This window comes from Salvelinus alpinus, chromosome 10, assembly GCF_045679555.1.
Source record: "Salvelinus alpinus chromosome 10, SLU_Salpinus.1, whole genome shotgun sequence".
NCBI lineage: Eukaryota > Metazoa > Chordata > Actinopteri > Salmoniformes > Salmonidae > Salvelinus > Salvelinus alpinus.
Genome location: NC_092095.1, coordinates 66,200,906 through 66,210,300, shown reverse-complemented (window position 1 = coordinate 66,210,300; position 9,395 = coordinate 66,200,906). Strand labels below are relative to the sequence as shown.

Here is a 9,395-nt window from a genome sequence, read left to right as displayed (position 1 = left end):
ATAGCTTCACTTGGCGAACCCTGTATTGAAAAGTAAGGATAATTTAAAAAATGTAAGTCAGCGGTTGCATTAAGAACTAATTTGTCTTTCGATTCCTGTCAACCCTGTATTTTTTAGTCAAGTATATGATTAGCTTTCGATTAAACTAGATCACTCTGAAAGCTGACGTCCCTCATTTTGATGCTTGAGTTGTGACTATTTCCATTGTATAACCACGGTTTTGTATGGCTAAATCAGGGGCGAAAATCTGAGATCAACCTTGGAGGGGACAATTACATTAAATTTTCTCAAGAGCAATTCCTGAGGGGGACACCAAAAGTAGTGCTGTAACACATAGCATACGTTGTTAAATGTATATTGAGGAACCATAATTCCTACAACTGGATAATTGATAGGTACAGTAGTTAACTGAAGGGTTTTCCCAACTTGTTCAAATGTTTAAATCATTATAATTCTACTACTAACAATAGTTATAGCAGTGCTCCTTACCAGTCCAGTATGTATGCAGGTATTCGTACTTACAACCAGCAATATCAAGAAAGGTCAGTAGGTGACAATGGTACTGTACACTGTATGGGTGTAGTTTTCATAAATACAATGAACATGGTGTGATCACATCTAAAAGAATCTCCATTGAGAACCATCACAAAGTTGGTCTCCGTATTGAATTGACCTTTTAATTTGACTTTTTCTGATACATTTATATAGTCATTAAATATGTGCACCTGGCCTGAGTTTACAATATCTTTGCAAGAACAAAAAGCTTAAAATAAGTACAGTTCTAAAAGCAAAATAACTACTTCAATGAAAAACCCAAATAAATCAAACAAAATATCCTTCAGTCAGTGTCTCAACTCTTCAAACAGCAGCTATGGACAAGTATGTCGCACAAAGTATGCAATTTTAAATAAAATAACATGAAATAAATCATTTGTAAGTGTACTGAAAACTACTAAACAAAAGAACAACTATCAATTACACCATGGGTTCTCAAACAGGGGTCCATGGACTAATTGCAAGGAGTCCGTGAAATAAAAAAGTGTAATGAATGTAGTCAGTACCACAAGGTTTCCAGTAAGTTTACATATAATATAGAGGGGGTGGAGGTCCCTGAGGACCGCTCAAAACCTTGCCTGCCTTGCCTCAAAATATGCAGGGGTTCCAGTACCCCAAAAAGGTTGAGAACCACTGCTATACACACTACTGAACAAAAGAACCGAGCATATGTTTGCGGGTTTCCTCAACAACACATCAGTTGGCACTTTCGCAATGCCCTCGCCTGTTGTCTCCGACACCCTGTATAGCCCAATAAACTCCTTGTGAGGGACATGGTCATGGTCAACATAACGCAGACAGACATTCTCCTGTTCAGCACCAGAGACATCTTGAGTACCATCAACAATTAATGAAAATTGTACAATCGGAAGAGACCTAATCTCAGTTGCAATGCCTCGAATGACTATTGGCCATGATGTTCAGAATTTCATTCTGTGCTTTGGGGCCTGTGTACATTGTGGTACGCTCTGTTAACCACTTCAGTAAAATGGGATCATCCTCTTCTGCCCTAAGTTTCAAAATCTGGTATAAATTCCCACTGTCATCCGTGTGGCCTCTAAAGGCTTGTCCCTGTCTTACTACATGCCGCACCGAACTAACAATTTTCATCAAGCAATGCCTTGCGTCATCCTGCTGTTTACCCCACGCGCTGGACATAACTGGACACTGATTGGATTTAGCTGGTGTGCTGTTACAATTACAAAGTGGCGGTGGGTTTGGCAATTTTGATGTGCTGTGAATTTTTCAATGGCTTTTCTCCAGTTCCTAAATCCTGCACTAATGAAGGCAGCATCAGCTCTTTGGCCAAAAGATGGCTGGCTTGAAAACCCTTGGCTACAGTGAAAACACAACACTCCTTTTATTGATGGATTATAATGTAGCCAGGGGAAATCGCGAAACCATCTCTCTTGAAACGTCAACACTCTGTTGGCAAGAGTTTGCGGTTCTATAAATTGTGGGTGTGGCTGATATGGTTTTGTGCCATCACTGTGGTAACTGGACAATGCTGTGCCACTGTCCCCTATACTGGTGCTGCTGGCAACAAGGGTGACACTTGGTCCTGCCGTGGCTGTGACACTGTCCTCTGAAGTCTCTCTCCCTGGCTCTTTCCCTTTCACTACCCTAACTGACTCAGTCTGTCTCCTAGAAAATAAATAAGGTGTTTGCCGTACTCCTAACTACCGGTACCCAAAACTACACAATTAATCACAACAGCAATACCATTGCCGTAAACAAATCTTAGTTTAGTCACCAGTTTAAGTTGAGAGTGGGGGTATCCATGGCATTTTCCAATTATGTCCCTATTTTACAAGTCAAAAAAATTGAGAACCTTTCATAATGTTGCCAAACAAAGACTCAACAAACTTACCTGAGACTCCCTGTCTGCCAGTCTGTCCCTGCATATCTGTCCCCAGCTCTGCTGTCTGTGTGCCATCTGTTGCCTGCTCTGCCTAATGACATCATTGTGAAACATTTCCATTAGCATTTCACTTCTTTCTTATGAACATTTTATCAACTAGTCTTTGAGATATTAGGATACTAGAGTTCTTACTATGCGTTTTGGTGTACTGACAAATACTCTTGATGTCCGTCTTCTTCTAAATGTTCGCCATTTTTCTACCTGGCTGGCTGGCTGGCCTAGCTGCACACACACACATTTACACAACACATGCTGCAACCTTTTGTAATTTAAATAGTTTGTTTCATATTGGCTGGCTTCCAACAATAGCTGAATTTGTAAAGCTAGCGAGCACCAATTCTGTTGCTGTGTGTTTGCTATAATCTTTGCTACCTGGTTAAATAAAGGTTAAATAAAATAAAATAAAAAAAGTTCACTAGCGACAATTTATCTTTTGCAACGAGACCATTATATATATTTAAGACAATGGTAGAAGAGAGTGTAGTTCTGTTCTGTTCAGTTTGGACTTCAGTTTATCGCTAACCTTATCACAGGGACGTCGAAGCACTACAGCTGCATGCTGATCTTGGAATAAACTGATGATAGCAAAGATTCCATCTTTGACGACGCCACATAAATGGAATAGGTACTAGCTAGCTTGATAGTTAATGTTTGCTTTAGTTTGCGCGCTAGCTCTGCAAATTCAGTTAGTGTGTGAACCCTGCCAACATAAAAATAAATAAATAACATTGCTATGGACCTGCTATGGATTGACTGGATTAACCTCACGTCAGTTACATACATGTCCCTTTCGGACAGTAGTTACGAACCCTCTATTACCTTGCCAGCTAAAGAACTGGCAGTGGATCAAACCATTGTGAGGCAAAGGGCGGGGGGGGTCGCAATCTTTTGAAACTTAAACGCGCTATTAAGTGTCTATAATCAGCACAAGTGCTTTCATTGCGTATTATTAATATTATTGAAATTACATAGTTATGTTTACAGTGATATATTGGGGGGGACAAATCATATTTTTCCCAAGATGGGGGGGTCGTGTCCCCCCCGTCCCCCCTGGGATTTCCGCCTATGGGCTAAATATGCACATTTTCGAACAAACTGTATATGTATGTTGTAAAATGATGTTACAGGAGTGTCATCGGAAGAATTCTGAGAAGGTTAGTGAAAAAATTAATATATTTTGGCGGTGATTACGTTATAGCGCTCTTTGGCTGGAATCGATGCTCTGGTAACGTTTTCACATGTGGTATGCTAACTTATCGATTTATTGTGTTTTCGCTGTAAAACGCTTAGAAAATCTGAAATATTGTCTGGAATCACAAGATCTGGGTCTTTCCATTGCTATGCTTTGTCTATTCTTATGAAATGTTTTATTAAGAGTAAATTGGTCATACACGTTGCTCTCTATAGTAATTCTAGTCGTCTTGTGATGGTCGGTGCAATTGTAAACTGTGATTTCTACCTGAAATATGCACTTTTTTCTAACAAAACCTATCCTATACCATAAATATGTTATCAGACTGTCATCTGAAGAGGTTTTTTCTTGGTTAGTGGCTATCAATATCTTAGTTTAGCCGAATTGGTGATAGCACCTGAAGTAGTAAGAAACTGATGGAGTTAGAAAAGTGGTGTATTTTGCTAACGTGTTTAGCTAATAGATTTACATATTTTGTCTTCCCTGTAAAACATTTTAAAAATCTGAAATGGTGGCTTTATTCACAAGATCTGTATCTTTCATCTGGTGTCTTGGACTTGTGATTTAATGATATTTAGATGCTACTATCTACTTGTGAAGCTATGCTAGCTATGCTAATCAGTGTGTGGGGGGGTGGGGGGTGATCCCGGACCCGGGGTAGAGGCTCGTTAGAGGTTATACTATAACTATATCTACGCTATAACTATATATAATCTATATCTATATTTATATTAGAACTATATCTATTCTATATCAATACTACAACTATATCTATACTGTATCTATATCTATACTAAAGCTATATCTATACTATATCTATATCTATTCTATATCTGTTCGATATCTATCTATATATTCTATATCTATAGTTATACTATAACTATATCTATACTATAACTATATATAATCGATATCTATATTTATATTAGATCTACATATATATTCTATACTATAACTATATCTATACTGTGTCTATATCTATTCTTTATTTATATCTATACTAAAGCTATATCTATACTATATCTATATCTATACTGTGTCTATATCTATTCTTTATTTATATCTATACTAAAGCTATATTTATACTATATATCTATTCTATAACTATATCTGTTCGATATCTATGTATATATTCTATATCTATAGTTATACTATAACTATATCTAATCTATATCTATATTTATATTAGATCTATATCTTATCTATATCTATACTATAACTACAGTATATCTATACCGTATCTATATCTATTCTTTATCTATATCTATACTAAAGCTATATCTATACTATAACTATATCTATACAATAACTATATCTATTCTATATCAATATTTATATTAGATCTATATCTATACTATATATATTCCATATCTATACTACTGCTATATCTATACTATATCTATATCGATTCTATATATATATATATTATATACCTGTATATATTCTATATCTATATCTACACTATAACTATATCATTACTATATCTATTACATATCTATTTCAATACTATAACTATATCTATACTATAACTATATCTGTACTTTAACTATATCTATACCATAACTATATCTATACCATAACTATATCTATACTATATCTATTCTACATCTATTCTATATCTATATCTATACTTAACTATATCAATACTATATCTATATCTATTCTTTATCTATATCTATACTATTTCTATATCTCTACCTTACCTATATCTGTTCTATATCTATATATATATTCTATATCTATATCTATTCTATATCTATACGATAACTAAATCTATAGAATCAGACGCCTCACAAGTCCTCAACTGGCAGTTTAATTAAATAGTACACGCAAAACTCCAGTCTCAACGTCAACAGTGAAGAGGCAACTCCGGGATGCTGGCCTTCTAGGCAGAGTTCCTCTAGTGTCTGTGTTTTTTTGCCCATCTTAATCTTTTCCTTTTATTGGCCAGTCTGAGATCTGTCTTTTTCTTTGCAACGCTGCCTAGAAGGCCTGCATCTCGGAGTCGCCTCTTCACTGTTGACGTTGAGACTGGTGTTTTGTACTTGTCCTCTTGCTCAGTTGTGCACCGGGGCCTCCCACTCCTCTTTCTATTCTGGTTAGGGCCAGTTTGCACTGTTCTGGGAAGGGTGTAGTGCACAGCGTTGTATGAGATCTTCAGTTTCTTGGCAATTTCTCGCATGGAATAGCCTTAATTTCTCAGAACAAGAATAGACTGACGAGTTTCAGAACAGTCTTTGTTTCTGGCCATTTGGAGCCTGTAATCCAACCCACAAATGCTGATGCTCCAGATACTCAACTAGTCTAAAGAAGACAGTTTTATTGCTTCTTTAATCAGGACAACAGTTTTCAGCTTTGCTAACATAATTGCAAAAGGGTTTTCTAATGATCAATTAGCCTTTTAAAATTATACATTTGGATTAGCTAACACAATTTGCTTTACAAATTGACTTTATTGTGTGGAAACTAGGTTGTTTTATTCAAGCTTGCTTACACCCAACAGAAGACCCCACTCTTGCCTCCTCTCTAGTGGGTTAAAATGGCAGACTTGGCACAGAGTAACGGTTGGAGTTCTACCCTGTTACTGTCATTTTGAGCTATGGCTAGGTTAAGCAAAGCTACTACTTAATTGAGTTATTTCAAGTGTCCATTGGAACACAGGAGTGATGGTTGCTGATAATGGGCCTCTATACGCCTATGTAGATATTCCATAAAAAATCTGCCGTTTCCAGCTACAATAGTCATTTACAACATTAACAAAAAAATAATTGCTTTTACTTCAAAAACAAGGATATTTCTAAGTGACCCCAATCTTTTGAACGGTAGCATATATATATACTATACCTGTATCTATGCTATATCTGTGCTATATCTATATGATATCTATAGCTACACTGAGTCCACAAAACATTAGGAACACCTTCCAAATCAAATCAAATGTATTTATGTAGCCCTTCTTACATCAGCTGATATCTCAAAGTGCTGTACAGAAACCCAGCCTAAAACCCCAAAACAGCAAGCAATGCAGGTGTAGAAGCACGGTGGCTAGGAAAAACTCCCTAGAAAGGCCAAAACCTAGGAAGAAACCTAGAGAGGAACCAGGCTAGGGGGGTGGACAGTCCTCTTCTGGCTGTGCCGGGTGGAGATTATAACAGAACATGGCCACGATGTTCAAATGTTCATTAACGACCAGCATGGTCAAATAATAATAATCACAGTAGTTGTCGAGGGTGCAACAAGTCAGCACCTCAGGAGTAAATTTCAGTTGGCTTTTCATAGCAGATCATTAAGAGTATCTCTACCGCTTCTGCTGTCTCTAGAGAGTTGAAAACAGCAGGTCTGGGACAGGTAGCACGTCCGGTGAACAGGTCAGGGTTCCATAGCCGCAGGAAGAACAGTTGAAACTGGAGCAGCAGCACGGTCAGGTGGACTGGGGACAGCAAGGAGTCATCATGCCAGGTAGTCCTGAGGCATGGTCCTAGGTCTCAGGTCCTCCGAGAGAGAGAAAGAAAGAAAAAGAGAAAGAGAGAATTAGAGAGAGCATACTTAAATTCACACAGGACACCGGATAAGACAGGAGAAGTACTCCAGATATAACAGACTGACCCTAGCCACCCGACACATAAACTACTGCAGCATAAATACTGGAGGCTGAGACAGGAGGGGTCAGGAGACACTGTGGCCCCATCCGATGATACCCCCGGACAGGGCCAAACAGGCAGGATATAACCCCACCCACTTTGCCAAAGCACAGCCCCCACACCACTAGAGGGATACCTTCAACCACCAACTTACCATCCTGAAACAAGGCCGAGTATAGCCCACAAAGATCTCCGCCACGGCACAACCCAAGGGGGGCGCCAACCCAGACAGGAAGATCCCGTCAGTGACTCAACCCACTCAAGTGACGCACCCCTCCTAGGGACGGCATGGAAGAGTAAGCCAGTGACTCCGCCCCTGTAATAGGGTTAGAGGCAGAGAATCCCAGTGGAGAGAGGGGAACCGGCCAGGCAGAGACAGCAAGGGCGGTTCGTTGCTCCAGAGCCTTTCCGTTCACCTTCACACTCCTGGGGCAGACTACACTCAATCATATGACCTACTGAAGAGATGAGTCTTCAGTGAAGACTTAAAGGTTGAGACCGAGTCTGCGTCTCTCACAATGGTAGGCAGACCATTCCATAAAAATGGAGCTCTATAGGAGAAAGCCCTGCCTCCAGCTGTTTGCTTAGAAATTCTAGGGACAATTAGGAGGCCTGTGTCTTGTGACCGTAGCGTACGTGTAGGTACGTACGGCAGGACCAAATCGGAAAGATAGGTAGGAGCAAGCCCATGTAATGCTTTGTAGGTTAGCAGTAAAACCTTGAAATCAGCCCTAGCCTTAACAGGAAGCCAGTGTAGGGAGGCTAGCACTGGAGTAATATGATCACATTTTTTGGTTCTAGTCAGGATTCTAGCAGCCGTATTTAGCACTAACTGAAGTTTATTTCGTGCTTTATCCGGGTAGCCGGAAAGTAGAGCATTGCAGTAATCTAAACTAGAAGTAACAAAAGCATGGATTAATTTTTCTGCATCATTATTGGACAGAAAGTTTCAGATTTTTGCAATGTTACGTAGATGGATGGTGTCCCCTTTTGCCCTCAGAACAGCCTCAATTCATCGTGGCATGGACTCTGTTAGGTGTCAAAGCGTTCCATGGGGATACTGGCCCATGTTGACTCCAATGCTTTCCACAGTTGTGTCAAGTTGGCTGGATTTCATTGGGTGGTGGACCATTCTTGATACACACGGGAAACTGTTGAGCATGAGAAACCCAGAAGCGTTGCAGTTCTTGACACATTTAAACCGGTGCACCTGGCACCTACTACCATACCCCCTTCAAAGGCACTTAAAGGCACCAAGTCTTGCCCATTCACCCCCTGAATGGTACACATACACAATCCATATTTCAATTGTCTCAAGGCTTAAAACCTTCACCTACACTGATTGAAGTGGATTTAACAAGTGACATCAATAAGGGATGATAGACTGACCAGGTTGATCGAGGTGAACGCTGTGTCATGGCAATGCTGTTTTGTCCCCTCAGTGTATATCTTTGCTTCCCACCATGGACTAACAATACAGTATATCGCTCCAGTCCATGCACTTCACAGTGACAGAAAACAATGACTAAAAGCAACATAAAAGTGACATGTGATACAAATCTCCCAAATCTCCCATTTGTTTGTTCTCACTCATATCCAAAGTTCAGGGAAATGAGTTCCTCAGCCTTAATGAGGGCTTTGTGTAGGAGGGGTTTAGGCTCATCAGAGGAGGAGAGGGGAGATGAGGAGCGAGGAGAGGAGAGGGGAGGAAGAGCGGGGGAGAGGAGAGAGGAAGAGAGGAGGAGCGGGTTGGCGTGCTGTGGTGGAGATCTTTGTGGGCTATACTCGGCCTTGTCTCAGGATTGTAAGTTGGTGGTTGAAGATATCCCTCTAGTGGTGTGGGGGCTGTGCTTTGGCAAAGTGGGTGGGGTTATATCCTTCCTGTTTGGCCCTGTCCGGGGGTTTCTTCTGATGGGGCCACAGTGTCTCTTGACCCCTCCTGTCTCAGCCTCCAGTATTTATGCTGCAGTAGTTTATGTGTCGGGGGGCTAGGGTCAGTTGGTTATACCTGGAGTACTTCTCCTATCTTATCCAGTGTCCTGTGTGAATTTAAGTATGCTCTCTCGAATTCTCTCGTTCTCTCTTT

The 9,395-nt window shown here is 40.0% G+C and overlaps 1 long non-coding RNA gene across 1 annotated transcript; it reads right to left on the bottom strand.

Moving 5' to 3' along the window:
* Positions 1–1,030: 1,030 nt before the first annotated feature.
* LOC139532652 (uncharacterized) lies at positions 1,031–3,155 on the bottom strand. Its single transcript, XR_011666630.1, has 3 exons — positions 3,000–3,155; positions 2,609–2,698; positions 1,031–2,507 (listed from the first exon to the last, which is right to left on the bottom strand). It is a non-coding gene; the product is annotated as an uncharacterized lncRNA (long non-coding RNA).
* Positions 3,156–9,395: the final 6,240 nt, after the last annotated feature.